Below are 15,371 nucleotides of genomic sequence, written 5' to 3'. Positions count from 1 at the left end.
CCCGCCAACTTCCAGCACCAAGCTCCGTTCAGCTAAGGACTCAACAGCCTCAGACACCCAGCAAGGATGTGTCTCAACTGAATTAAAATATCCCTTGTGGCCGGGTGTGGTGGCTCACGCCTGTAATCCCAGCACTTTGGGAGGCCGAGGCAGATGGATCACGAGGTCGAGAGATCAAGATCATCCTGGCCAACACAGTGAAACTTTGTCTCTATTAAAAATACAAAAATTAGCTGGGTATAGTGGTGTGTGCCTGTAATCCCAGCTACTTGGGAGGCCAAGGCAGGAGAATTGCTTGAACCTGGAGGTGGAGGTTGCAGTGAGCCGAGACTGTGCCACTGCACTCCAGCCTAGGGACAGAGCAAGACTCCGCTGTCTCTAAAAAAAGAAAGAAAAAGAAAATATCCCATAAACCCTGACTGGATGTATCTCCGCTCAAGTCCTCCGTTGTGTGCCAAAAATGCTTATAGTCCCCCCAGTGCCACCAGCCCCAAGGAAGAGTGTGGTGAAGGTAGAGTTGGCCTGGAAAGAGGCAGCCTTGTTAACACTGCAGTTCAGTCTTCCTATGTGACAAAATTAGCCAACATCTGACCTCGTGAATGCGTTGGGAGGCCCTTCTCAGAGCCTCGGAGACCCATGCAGGTGGGGCTGAGCTAGCTCCATAGTGAGCCTGGGCTGAGAGATAGGGGACAGCTACATCAAGCTGTCCTCTGCAGGTGTCCACCAGGACAGCCGTTGTCCCATCGGGCCCTCCATCAGGAGTTCAGGCCTGATGCCACAAGTCACTTGTGCCCTGTCCTTGGCACTCCCTGCACCATGGCACGATAGATACAGATGTCTGTGCGAGGCTGTCCTCACTGCCCACTCCATCCCACCCTGGGGTCATTTGTACGCACTCCCTCCTATTCTGTGATTCTTCCAACTTAGGGCCCAGAGGAAAGCGGCTGGTATGGAGAAGCAACTTTGGGAGGTCTGGCGAGCTTCTCATACCTCACTGGAGATGTCACACCACTGTCTGTCTACCAGTTATCCATTTAGTTGTGTCAGGAGAAAAGACAATTCCAAAGCTTTCTGGAGAAAAAAAGTCTCTTCATTTACATCTGTAGATCTTAGTGTCTCTCTGGCATAATTTTCCTCCAGCCTTTCTTAGGTTCTTTTAGTACCATCTGCTGTAGTTTCATCTTTCATTTAACTGCAAATGTCTCTATTTTGCCCTTGTGTTTGAAGGATACGCTATTGTATAAACGTCATCCCATTGTCTTCCATCATTGCCAATGAGAATCAGTGATCAGTCATTTGTGTCCTGGTTCCCCAGCAGGTTATGTGACAATGTGACATGTCCTCTGGCTCTTTCAAGACTATCCCTTTGTCTTCAGTTTTTTCTTTTCTTTTTTTTTTTTTTTTTTGGAGACAAGGCCTCACTCTGTTGCCCAGGCTGGAGTACAAGGCACAATCATGGTTCACTGCAGCCTCAACCTCCTGGGCTCAAGTGATCCTCCCACCTCAGCCTCCCAAAATACTGGAATTACAGGCAGGTTCCGACACCCACAGCCTCATCTTCAGTTTTCTTAGCATGTGCCCAAGCATATTTTCCTTTGTATTTACCTTGCTTGGGTTCACTGAGCTGCTTTTTTATTTTTATTTTTTGAGATAGAATCTTGCTCTGTCACCCAGGCTGGAGTGCAGTGGCACGATCTCGGCTCACTGCAACCTCCGCCTTGTGGGTTCATGCCCAGCTATTTTTTTTTTTTTTTTTTGGAGACACAGTCTCACTCTGTCACCCAGGCTGGAGTGCAGTGGCCGGATCTCAGTTCACTGCAAGCTCCGCCTCCCAGGTTTACGCCATTCTCCTGCCTCAGCCTCCCAAGTAGCTGGGACTACAGGCGCCCGCCACCTCGCCCAGCTAGTTTTTTGTATTTTTTAGTAGAGATGGGGTTTCACCATGTTAGCCAGGATGGTCTCGATCTCCTGACCAATTTTTTTTTTTTTTTTTTTTGAGACGGGGTTTCACTCTTGTCACCCAGGCTGGAGTGCAGTGACATGATCTAGGCTCACTGCAACCTCTGCCTCCCAGGATCAAGTGATTCTCCTGCCTCAGCCTCCCGAGTAGCTGGGATTACAGGTGCCTGCCACCACGCCCGCCTAATGTTTTGTATTTTTAATAGAGACGAGTTTCATCATGTTGGCCAGGCTGGTCTCAAACTTTTGACCTCAGGTGATCCGCCTGCCTCGGCCTCCCAAAGTGTTGGGACTACAGGCATGAGCCACCGCACCTGGCCCACTGAGCTTCTTAGGACTATATAGTACCACACATTCACCACATCAGAAACGTTTTCCTACTACTTATTTATTTAGAGACAAGGTCTCACTCTGTCATCCAGGCTGGAATGCAGTGGCGTGATCACAGCTCACTGCAGCCCCCACCTCCCAGGCTTCAGTGATCTTCCTACCTCGGCCTCCCAAAATGCTGCATTGGGAGGGAAGACTGCTTGAGGCCAGGAGTTTGAGACCAGCCTGGGAAACATGGTAAAACCCTATCTCTATAAAAAAAATACAAAAAATTATCTGGGTGTGGTGATGTGTGCCTGTGGTCCCAGCTACTTAGGAGGCTGCAGTGAGAGGATCACTTGATCCTGGAAGGTCAAGCCTACAGTGAGCCATGAGCATGCCATCGCACTCCAGCCTGGACAACAGTAAGACCCTGTCTCAGTAAATAAATCAATAATAAAAGTCTCACAGGACTGCTTGGATTTTTTAAAAAATCAGTGGTCACCCCCTGTCCCTCTGCCCACCACATTCCCAATCCCTAGAGATTACTGCTTCCGTCTTACAGTTGCTTTGTACCTTTGGGTGTTCACCTCCACATGTTTTTTTATTTTTTGAGACAGAGTCTCGCTCTGTCGCCCAGGCTGGAGTGCAGCGGCTGGATCTCAGCTCACTGCAAGCTCCGCCTCCCAGGTTCATGCCATTCTCCTGCCTCAGCCTCCTGTACGTGCGGGGACTAGGCGCCCGCCCCCTCGCCCAGCTAGTTTTTTGTATTTTTTAGTAGAGACGGCGTTTCACCATGTTAGCCAGGATGGTCTCGATCTCCTGACCTCGTGATCCGCCCGTCTCGGCCTCCCAAAGTGCTGGGATTACAGGCTTGAGCCACCACGCCCGGCACCTCCACATGTTTAAGTGACACACTTACTCTGCTCTCACTAGTTCTTTTTTTTGTTTTTGAGACGGAGTCTCATGCTGTCGCCCGGGCTGGAGTGCAGTAGCACGATCTTGGCTCACTGCAACCTCAGCCTCCCGGGTTCGAGCTATTCTCCAGCCTCAGCCTCCCAAGTAGCTGGGATTACAGGCGCTCGCCACCACACCCAGCTAATTTTTTGTATTTTTAGTCAAGATGGGGTTTCACTGTGTTAGCAGAAATGTCTCAACTCTCTGACTCATGATCCCGCTCGGCTCCCAAAGTGCTGGGATTAGGGTGTGTGAGCCACTGCGCCCAGCCAATTGTATTTTTTTTTAAAGAAGTTTTAAAGAGCTTTCAAAGTACTGACTTTACAAATTATAATAGTTCCGTGATAATCAACAACCTAAATACCTTTTAGAAATTTAAATTTAGCAGTGGCTCACGCCTGTAATCCCAACACTTTGGGAGGCCAAGGTGGGCGGATCATGAGGTCAGGAGATTGAGACCATTCTGGCTAACACAGTGAAACCCCATCTCTACTAAAATACAAAAAAAAAAAAAAAAAAAAATTAGCTGGGTGGGGTGGTGGGCGCCTATAGTCCCAGCTGAGGCAGTCCCAGCTGAGGCTGAGGCAGCAGAATGGCATGAACCTGGGAGGTGGAGTTTGCAGTGAGCCGAGATTGCACCACTCACTCCAGCCTGGAAGGCAGAATGAGACTCTGTCTCAAAAAAAAAAAAAAAGCAGCCTAAGACAGAATGGTTGTTATTTGTGTAATTTCTGGATAAGCAAGACTAATGTTGTTGGTCTAATGAAAACAGCTATATCTTCTGAGTTATTTGCAAAATACACAAATATATAAGTTTAAAGTTCTCACTTAGGTGAATACCTGATATTCACAGGCTATAAAAATGGTTACGGGGCGGCCGGACGCGGTAGCTCGCACCTGTAATCCCAGCACTTTGGGAGGCCAAGGCGGGCGGATCACGAGGTTAGGAGATCGAGACCATCCTGGCTCACATGGTGAAACCCCATCTCTACTAAAAAATACAAAAAAAAATTAGCTGGGCATTGTCGCAGGTACCTATAGTCCCAGCTACTCGGGAGGCTGAGGCAGGAGAATCACTTGAACTCAGGAGGCGGAGGTTGCAGTGAGCCGAGATGGTGCCACTGCACTCCAGACTGGGTGACAGAGCAAGACTCTGTCTCAAAAAAAAAAAAAGGTAACAGGGGCTGGGTGCAGTGGCTCACGCCTATAATACCCGCTCCTTGGGAGATCAAGGTGGGTGGATCACTAGATGTCAGGAGTTTGAGAGCAGCCTGGCAAACATGACAAAACCCTGTCTCTCTAATAATACAAAAATTAGCCAGACATGGTGGGTGGGGCCTGTATCCCAGCTACTCAGGAGGCTGAGGCCGGATAACTGCTTGAACCCAGGAGGTGGATGTTGCAGTGAGCCAAGATCAGGCCACTGCACTGCAGCCTAGGCGACAGAGGGAGATTCCATCTAAAAAAAAAAAAAAAAAATTGCTACAGGGAAATAACTTGAAATGATGACTAGCTTTGTCTGATATCTCACTTTTCTTTTTTTGTTGTTGTTATTTTGTTTTGTTTTGTTTGAGCAGGAGTCTTGCTGTGTCGTCAGTCTGGAATGCAGTGGCACAATCTCGGCTCACTGCCAACCTCTGCCATGTGGGTTCAAGCAAGTCTCCTGCCTCAGCCTTCTGAGTAGCCGGGTAGGCGACTACAGGCATGCCTCCACACCCAGCTAATTTTGTTATTTTAGTAGTAGATGAGTTCCAGTTCACATATTGGCCAGGATGATCTCGAAATCTTGACCTCGTGATCTGCCCACTCGGCTCCCAAAGTGCTGGGATTACAGGCGTGCCCAGCCAATATCTCAGTTTTCACAAGTAATCTAGGGAACTGTTAAAAATAAGGATAGTAGACAACACCGGGCAATGTGGCCCAAAAAATAAAAAACATAAGGAATGTAGATCACATAAATCTTACTCTCTCCTTACACCCCTCCTCCTTCCCTCCCCCCCCCCTTCCTCATTTTGTAGACGGAGTCTACGCTCTGTCGCCAGGTTGGAGTGCAGTGGTAGATCTGGCTCAATGCAAGCTCTGCTCCCTGGTTCACTCCATTCTCCTGCCATCACCCCCGAGTAGCTGTGTGACTAAGGTGCCCGCCCACGCCTGGTTAGGTTTTTGTTGGATGTAGTGAGAGATTTGTGGGTGGGGTTCTCACCGGTTAGCCAGGATGGTCTCGATCTCCTGACCTCGTGATCGCCCACTGGCTCCTCCAAAGTGCTGGGATTACAGGCTTGAGCACCGCACCCAGCCTATTTAATTATTATTTGCAACGGGTCTCACTCCGTCTGTTGCCCAAGCTGGAGTGCGTGGCACAATCTCAGCTCATTTGCAACCTCCACCTCCTGGGTTCAAGCGATTATTCTGCCTCAGCTCCTCCGAGTAGCTGGACTACAGGCGCCTGCCACACACACCTGGCTAAATTTGTATTTTAGTAGATGAGATGGGGTTTCACCATGTCGGCCAGGCTGGTCTTGAACTCCTGACCTCAGGTGATCCACCACCTTAGCCTCCCAAAGTGCTGGGATTACAGGTGTGAGCCACTGAGCCCAGCCATTACTTCTTTTTTTTTTTTTTTTTTGAGCGGAGTCTTGCTCTGTCGCCCAGCTGGAGTGCAGTGGCCGTGGGATCTCAGCATGCAAGCTCCGCTCCCGGGTTCCCGCATTCTCCTGCCTCAGCCTCCCAAGTAGCTGGGACTACAGGCGCCGCCACCCTCGCCCAAGCTAGTTTTTTGTATTTTTAGTAGAGACGGGGTTTTCATCTGTTCGCAGGATGGTCTCGATCTCCTGACCTTGTGACCCGCCCGTCTCGGCCTCCCAAAGTGCTGGGATTACAGGCTTGAGCCACCGCGCCCGGCCCCAATTACTTCTTATACATTAACTTTTCATGTACTTTAAATCTTAATGTTGTGTTATGTTAAATTAAATAACAGATGTTCTTTAAGTGTGTGGATCATTTCCAAATAACATGTGCTTCTGATGAGAAAAAATATAAGGAAGGCATAAAATGTGATCTTTTTTTTGAAGAATAATTTTGTCTAATTTGGAGGTTATTTAAAGGTTATTTCCAGATATGGAATAAGATAGGAATCAGTAAGCAAGAAAGAGAAATGTGAAGTTATAGATATTAAGATACATTTTGGTAAGTAAGTCTATAAAAAAGAGAGACAGCCAGGCACGGTGGCTCATCCCTGTAATCCCAGCACTTTGGGAGGCCAAGGCGGGTGGATCACAAGGTCAGGAGTTTGAGGCCAGCCTGGTCAATATGGTGAAACCCCCCCTCTCTACTAAAAATACAAACTTAGCCAGCCATGGTGGTAGGCGGCCTGTAGTCCCAGCTACTCAGGAAGCTGAGACAGGAGAATCGCTTGGACCGCGGGGCAGAGGTTGCAGCAAGCCAAGATGTGCCACTTGCACTCCAGCCTGGGCAACAGAATGCGACTCCATCTCAAACAAAAAAAAAAGAGGAGATAATAATTTTAAATGAGAAAGAATCACATATAGTAAATGTTTGTCCTAAGTGCTGGTTATTAAGAAAAAGAAACTGGCCAGGCATGTGTGGCTGGCTCAGCCTGTGATTCCAGTTGTTTGGAGGCTGAGGGAAGGCGGATCAAGACCAGCCTGGGCACAGGGTGAAACCACTCACAAAAAATACAAAAATTAGCTGCCCATGGTGGCGCACGCTTGTAGTTCCAGCTAATTGGGAGGCTGAACTGGGGAGATCACCTGAGCCTGGGAACTGGAGATTACAGTGAGCCAAGATTGAGCCACTGCACTCCAGCCTGGGCAACAGAGTCAGGCCTTGGCTGAAAAAAAAAAAAAAAGAAAGAAAGAAAGAGAGAGAGAGAGAGAGAGAGAAGAGAAAGAGAAAGAGAGAAAGAGAAGAAGAGAAAGAAAGAAAGAAAGAAAAAGAAAGAAGAAAGAAAAGAAAGGAAGCAAAGGAAAAGAAAGAAAGAAAGAAGGAAAGGAAAGAAAGAATCAAAGAAAAGAAAGAGAGAAAGGAAGGAAGAGAAGGAAGGAAGGAAGGAAGGAAGGAAAGAAGGAAGGAAGAGGAAGGAAGGAAGGAAGGCAAAAAAAAATATACGGACAGAGAAAGCAGAAACCACAGCACAAAAACAGAAAGTCCAAGGTCATGTAAGCACGAGTCAAGTTTTTTGTTTTTTGAGACGGAGTCTTGCTCTGTTGCCCAGGCTGGAGTGCAGTGGCACAATCTCGGCTCACTGCAACCTCTGACTCCCAGATTCAAGCAATTCTCCTGCCTCAGCCTCCTGAGTGGCTTGGATTACAGGTACACGCCACTATTCTGGCTAGTTTTTGTATTTTTAGTAGGGAGGGGTTTCGCCATGTTGGCCAGGCTGGTCTTGAACTCCTGACCTCAGGTGAGCCTCAGCCTCCCAACGTGCTAGGATTATAGGCATGAGCCACCACGCCTGGTCTTGTCTGAGTAAATTTTGATAAAACTTGTGAAAAGGGAATTTATGAAAGGTATTTTGTATGTAATTAAGTTAGCTATAATTAGAAGGAAATTATTTGTCTTTCTAAATATTGATCTTTTCTATTAAAAATACACTAACACAAAACTAAAAAAAATTGGTCACCTATGTCATATATTACTTTTGAAGTCTTTTTTTCTTTTCTTGTTTTGAGACAGAGTCTGTCTCTGCTGCCCAGGCTGGAGTGCAGTGGCATGACCTTGGCTCACTGCAACCTCTGCCTCCTGGGTTCAAGTGATTCTCCTGCCTCAGCCTCCCGAGTAGCTTGGACTACAGGTGCGCACCACCATGCTCAGATAATTTTTGTATTTTTAGTAGAGACAGGGTTTCACCATATTGGCAGGGCCAGGCTCAAACTCCTGACCTTGTGATCCACCCATCTCAGCTTCTCAAAGTATTGGGATTACAGGCTTGAGTCCCCACACCCGGCCCGAAGTTTTTTTATATCACTCTGGTTAGTATGATTCTACTTTTATTAAGTGTTTTGAATCTTTTGACATCTTTGGCTGGCTTCCCCAGGATCAATATCCTAAGTTAAGTCTTTTTGACCTAAATTTAACTTTGCGATTTTCCACTTTGGTTCATGAAGAGCCTTAAAATGTAAGTCTCATCTTGTAGAGATGTTAAATGATAAGCCTTATTTGATAAGTTATCAAATGATAATGCTAAATCTTTCAGTTATATTTATAGTATTTATTGGTATTAAATGTTCCACAAATTATAAAAATTCATCAAAATTTAATGTTAGTCATAATTTTGGTTATGTTGAACTTTTCCTAAAGTTATATTTGTATAGATATGTTTTTGTTTATTATAGACAGGGTCTCTGTTGCCCAGGCTGGATGGAGTGTACTGGCATTGATTATGGCTCACTGCCACCTGAAAATCTTAGACTCAAGAGATCCTCCCACCTCAGCCTCCCAAGCAGGTTAGGACTACAGGCATGTGCACCACCCAGGTAATGTATTTTATTTTTATTATAGGTGGGGTCTTGCTACCTTACCCAGCCTTTGGCCAAAAGTGATCCTGTCACCTCAGCCTCCCAGGTCACCGGGATTACAGACATGATCCACCACACCAGGCTCTGGATATGTTATTCATGTATTCTAAAAATTATATGAAATGTATAAAAGTCTGAGGGCCCTGATGTGACACTGTTAGTCATCATTCTAGTTGCTATTTTAACATGCTGCATGTAACAGAAGTAACTAAGTTTCCTTGTCACTTGGGAACTTTCATCTGATTTTTTTTTTTGAAATGGAGTCTCGCTCCGTTGCCCAGGCTGAAGTGCAGTGGTGCAATCTTTGCTCACTGCAAGCTCCGCCTCCTGGGCTCATGCCATTCTCCTGCCTCAGCCTCCCGAGTAGCTGGGACTACAGGCACCTGCTACCACCCCCGGCTAATTTTTTGTATTTTTAGTGGAGATGGGGTTTCACCGTGTTAGCCAAGATGGTCTCGATCTCCTGACCTCGTGATCCGCCCACCTCAGCCTCCCAAAGTGCTGGGATTACAGGCATGAGCCACTGCGCCCCGCCTTCATCTGATTTTTAACTGTGGCTATTTTAAGTTTTTATCATTCACAATGGTTTTCTAGAAGTATTTGGAATAAGGTACAGTCCAAATTGCTTTTCACGGAAAAGACTCTAACAAGTACTCTTAAACACAGATTTCTGATAACTTTAAGGTCAATGAACTAAATTAAAATTTTCAGAACTGTAATAAAGAAACTGATGGGGCTGGGCGCAGTGGCTCAAGCCTGTAATCCAAACTGCCTGATGCCATGACCAGAGACATTCAAACTACAAACCAGAAGGAGAAGTTGACATTTAAATACTGTAGATGGCTTTCCCAAGACAAAAGGAATGAGACTCCACATCATAACAAAACCTTTATCCCTCTTAATGCTACCTTTCCACTTAGCAGGGTAACGCCGTGAAATTTCACCATCAGTGCCTTCTGCTGGTAGCTTAATTGAACCTAAACTAAGCAATCCTTGAGTGGTCATTGGTTAAATAAGAAAATGTCTGTGTCTGGCCGGGCGCGGTGGCTCAAGCCTGTAATCCCAGCACTTTGGGAGGCCGAGACGGGCGGATCACAAGGTCAGGAGATCGAGACCATCCTGGCTAACACGGTGAAACCCCATCTCTACTAAAAAATACAAAAAACTAGCTGGGCGAGGGTGGCGGGCGCCTGTAGTCCCAGCTACTCGGGAGGCTGAGGCAAGAGAATGGCGTAAACCCGGGAGGCGGAGCTTGCAGTGAGCTGAGATCCGGCCACTGCACTCCAGCCTGGGCCACAGAGCGAGACTCCGTCTCAAAAAAAAAAAAAAAGAAAATGTCTTGCGTCACTGCTGATACTACATGCTGTACCTAGGTAAGTTCCTCTAAGGAAAGTTGAGACCCTGATACACAAAATGAGAAGAGCAGGCCACACAACTGCACCAGGTTTCGCCTAATTTCCTAGGGCCATTCGATTTACTCAGTTCACGTTCTTCCCCACCATCTGCGTCAGCTGCTGCACCACCTGCAGTGAGAAGCCCCATCAGGCTCCAGGATCCTCCCGGGCTCTGCCACAATGAAGACACATGGCCATCACACCCAGGGACAGTGCGGCCCTCTCTCTGGACATCACACCCAGGGACAGTGCGGCCCTCTCTCTGGACATCACACCCAGGGACAGTGCGGCCCTCTCTCTGGACATCTGTCCTTCCTACTTTTTGGCAGAAAACGTTCCCTCCTCTCATTAAATATTGGCACCCAGTCTGATGGTAGCAGGTTTGGTTATTTTTATCTTTTTTTATTACTATTTTTGAGACAAGGCTTGCTCTGTTTCCCAGGCTGGAGTGGAGTGGCAATTGTGGCTCACTGCAGCCTTGACCTCCTGGGCTCAAGTGATCCTCCTGCCTCAGACTCCAAAGTAGCTGGGACTACAATCACATGCCACCATGCCCAACCAATTTTTTTTTTTTTGAGACGGAGTTTCACTCTATCGTCCAGGCTGGAGTGCAGTGTGCGATCTTGGCTCACTGCAACCTCTACCTCCTGGGTTCGAGTTATTCTCCTGCCTCAGCCTCCCAAGTAGCTGGGATTATAGGCAACCGCCATCATGCCTGGCTAATTTTTTGTATTTTTAGTAGAGACAAGGTTTCACCATGTTGGTCGGGCTAATCTCAAACTCCTGACTCAGGTGATCCGCCCACCTCAGCCTCCCAAAGTGCTGGGATTACAGGTGTAAGCCACCATGCCTGGCCAGTCTTCCCTGTTTTTAAACTCATGTTCTTTCTGTTCTAATTTTGGGAGATTTCCTCAATGTATAACCTTTCTACTTAACATTTTTCTTAATTTTGATATCACGTTTGATTTTTTAAGGCCTCCCTCTTGTATTTTCTTTCTTCTTCTTTTTTTTTTGAAACAGAGTCTCACTCTATCGCACAGGCTGGAGTGCAGTGGTGCGATCTCGGCTCACTGCAAACTCAGCCTCCTGGGTTCACACCATTCTCCTGCCTCAGCCTCCTGAGTAGCTGGGACTACAGGCACTCACCACCGTGCCCGGCTAATTTTCTGTATTTTTAGTAGAGACGGGGTTTCACGGTGTTAGCCAGGATGGTCTCCATCTCCCGACCTTGTGATCCGCCCACCTCAGCCTCCCAGTGTTGGGATTACAGGCGTGAGCCACCATGCTCGGCCGTGTTTTTTTTTTTTTTTTTTTTTTTTTTTTTTAATACAGGCTCTGGCTGTTGCCCAGTTGGTGTGCAATGGTGTGATCTCAGCTCACTGCAGCCTCCACCCCCTTGGCTCCAGTGATCCTCTTGCCTCAGCCTCCCAGGTAGCTGTGATTACAGGCATGCGCTACCACATCCAACTCCTTTTCTATTCTCTTATTTTTATAGCATTGAATTTTATAGCATTCTATTTCTTTTTTTTTTTTTTTTTTTTTTTTGAGACGGAGTCTCGCTCTGTCGCCCAGGCTGGAGTGCAGTGGCCGGATCTCAGCTCACTGCAAGCTCCGCCTCCTGGGTTTACGCCATTCTCTCGCCTTAGCCTCCCGAGTAGCTGGGACTACAGGCGGCCCGCCATCTTGCCCGGCTAATTTTTTGTATTTTTTTTAGTAGAGACAGGGTTTCACCGTGTTAGCCAGGATGGTCTCTATCTCCTGACCTCGTGATCCGCCCGTCTCGGCCTCCCAAAGTGCTGGGATACAGGCTTGAGCCACCGCGCCCAGGCCTATAGCATTCTATTTCACAAATTCTTCTGTTTTTTCTTCTAAGATTACTAATTTGGTTCTTCTCACATTCTCCTCTGGTGCCTGTATCCTCCCTCTCCGCTCCTTTGTTTGGTTCAGGCTGTTTTTCCCTTGGGTCTGGCAATCTTTGCTGGGGTCAACCCGCAGGCAGAGCAGCCTTCTGTGCCCGGTGGGACGTTCCAGTATTAATTCCACTGCAGGATGATGGGGTGGGGCAGGGCCACTTCTGCTGGGGTCCAGAGACCAACGTGGTCCCACCCATGGGGAATTAACCTCCCTGCTGCCGGCCTCCAGCGAACCACAGGCTGAGGAGCTGAGCCTGGTGCCCCTGAGGCTAAAGAGCCCCCAGATCCACTGTCTCCTGCCTGCTGTGGGAGAGAATGGGAAGTCGCCTGGCTGTGCTGGCTGATGCGAGGCAGTTCTGGGGGGTCCCAGACAGTTCTGGAGGCTTAAGCCCCGGTGGGCAGCCCTGCCGTGCAGCAGCTCCCAAGGCCTCTCTGTCCACTGTTGGCGCAGCTTGGTTTTGTTTTTTTTTTTTTGAGGCGGAGTCTCACTCTGTCTCCCAGGCTGGAGTGCAGTGGTGCCATCTCAGCTCGCTGCAACCTCTTCCTCTCCTCCTGGGTTCAAGTGATTCTCGTGCCTCAGCCTTCCCAGTAGCTCCCTCTGTCGCCCAGGGTGAAGTGCAATGCTAGGATCTCGGCCCCACTGCAACCCCCGCCTTCTGGATTCAAGCAGTTCTGCCTCAGCCTCCCAAGTATTACAAGGGATTACAGGCGCCCCACCACCACACCTGGGTAATTTTTGTATTTTTTAGCAGAGATGAGGTTTCACCACGTTGGCCAGGCTGGTCTTGAACTCCTGACCACAGGTGATCCACCCGCCTTGGCCTCTCAAAGTGCTGGGATAACAGGTGTGAGCCACCGCACCTGGCCTGGCTCCTGTCTTTGACAGCAAAACAGGACATTAGTTGTATAATCATTACTATGTGGGGCCACTTCGGAGTTTTCATTTGAATTTACAATTATTTTGACTGCAGAGAGATCTGAATGTCACTAGGATCACCTTTAAAAAAAACAAAGACACAGAATCACAACGTCTAGAATGTCCTGTGAAGTGGAAGTTTTATAAGCCAAACATTATGTTCTGTGGTCAAGGTTCTTCCTAACTTTGTGTATCTATGGCTTTAAGTGAAAAACAATTTTCAAAATTCAACGGAATAAAAAGTGTTTTCTGATTGACCATGAGGAAAAATAGGTGGATAAACATAGCTGGAGCATCATGACAACAAGAAAAAGATCAATTTTGACAAAGCTGTCAAGCTTGCAGATGTTAAACTCAAAGCCAGAAACTGGACTACAATGTTATTGTTAATTAATATGAAAAACCAATAGGTTTGGCTCACACCTATAATCCTGGCACTTTGGGAGGCCGAGGCAGGTGGATCACCTGAGGTCAGGAGTTTGAGACCAGCCTGACCAACATGGTGAAACTCCATCTCTACTAAAAATACAAAATCACTGGGTGTGGTGGCAGGTGCCTGTAATCCCAGCTACTTGGGAGGTTGAGGCAGGAGAGTCGCTTGAACCCAGGAGGCGGAGGTTGCAGTGAGCTGAGATCTCACCATTGCACTCCAGCCTGGGCAACAAGAACGAAACTCCGTCTCAAACAAACAAACAAAAACAACAACAAAAAAACAATATGTTGGCCAGGCAGTGGCTCACACTTGTGACCCAGGACTTGGGGAGGCCAAGGCAGAAGGACTGCTTGAGCTCAGGAATTCAAGACCATCCTGGGCAACACAGTAAGACTCCATCTCTACTGCAAACTAAAAAAAAAAAAAATTAGCTGGATGAGGTGGGAGGCCAGGAGTTTGAGACCAGCCTGGCCAACATGGCAAAAACTCATCTCTACTAAAATACAAAAATTAGCTACGCGTGATGACTCACACCTGTAGTCTCAGCTACTCAGGAGGCTGAAGCTGGAGAACTGCTTGAACCTGGGAGGCAGAGGTTGCAGAGAGCCAAGGTCATGCCACTACACTCCAGCCTGGGCAACAGAGCAAGACTCTGTCTCAAAAAAAAAAAAAATTCCATTCCTTTTTTTTGGTAGGGACAGAATATCGCTCTGTCATCCAGACTAGAGTACAGTGGCACAGTAATAGCTCACAATAGCCTTGAACTCCTGGGCTCAAGCCATCCTCCGGCCTTAGCCTTCCAAGTAGTTGGGACTACAGGTGCATACCACTTCACCTGGTTAGAAAACATCCATTACAGCAGGGCGCGGTGGCTTACGCCTGTAATCCCAGCACTTTGGGAGGCCAAGGTGGGAGGATCACTTGAGGTCAGGCGTTTTGAGACCAGTTCGAGATTAGCCGGGTGTGCTGGCATGTGCCTGTAATCCCAGCTACCTGGGAGGCTGAGGCAGGATAATCACTTAAACCAGGAAGGCAGAGGTTGCAGTGAGCCGAGATTGTGCCATTGCATCATGCCCAGCTTTTTTTTATTTTTATTTTTTTGACACAGAGTTTGGCTTTTATTGTCTAGGCTGGAGTGCAATGGTGTAATCTCCACTCACCGCAATCTCCGCCTTCCAGGTTCAAGCGATTCTCCTGCCTCAGCCTCCCAAGTAGCTGGGATTACAGGTGTGCAACACCACGCCCAGCTAAGTTTTGTATTTTTAGTAGAGACAGGGTTTCTCCATGTTGGTCAGGCTGGTCTCGAACTCCCAACCTCAGGTGATCCGCCTGCCTCGGTCTCCCAAAGTGCTGGGATTACAGGCATGAACCACCAGACCTGGCCTAATTTGTGCATTTTTTGTAAAGACGGGGCTTTCGCCATATTGCCCAGGCTGGTCTTGAATTCCTCAGCTCAAGTGATCTCCAGCCTCGGCCTCCGAAAGTGCTGGGATTACAGGCATGAATCTTTTATTACTTTCTTGTGTGTCCTTCCCAAGTTCACAGAAAACACAAGCGGACAGAAATCCATTCTTTCCCACGGTTGCTGGCACGGACTCTGCTGTGTGACAGCACAAGCTCACGTGCTCAAGGGTCTCCTGGCTGCAGCCAGCCCCGGGCCTGCCCTGGACAGGCAGGCTTCAGAATCCCCCCAAGGTTCTATGCCATTCAGTTGGAGGACAAGAGCTTCCCCACTGTCTCGCGTGGAGGCAAAGCTGCCTCCAGGTCCCACCCCTCCCCAGGCCTTTTTCCTTTTATCAAGGGTTGCCCTGGGGGAGGCCCCCTGCGGAGCTGATGAGGAGGGAGCCTCTGTGCCCTGTGCACTGGCCTGAGGGGGTGAGGCCAGAGTTAGGGCTGGCGCTGGTGCAGGGGACTCTAGCCCAGAGCTGCAGCTGCCTTCCTGGAAACACTCCT

Source organism: Rhinopithecus roxellana, chromosome 16 (genome assembly GCF_007565055.1).
Source record: "Rhinopithecus roxellana isolate Shanxi Qingling chromosome 16, ASM756505v1, whole genome shotgun sequence".
Classification (NCBI taxonomy): domain Eukaryota; kingdom Metazoa; phylum Chordata; class Mammalia; order Primates; family Cercopithecidae; genus Rhinopithecus; species Rhinopithecus roxellana.
This window is presented reverse-complemented; position numbering follows the sequence as displayed.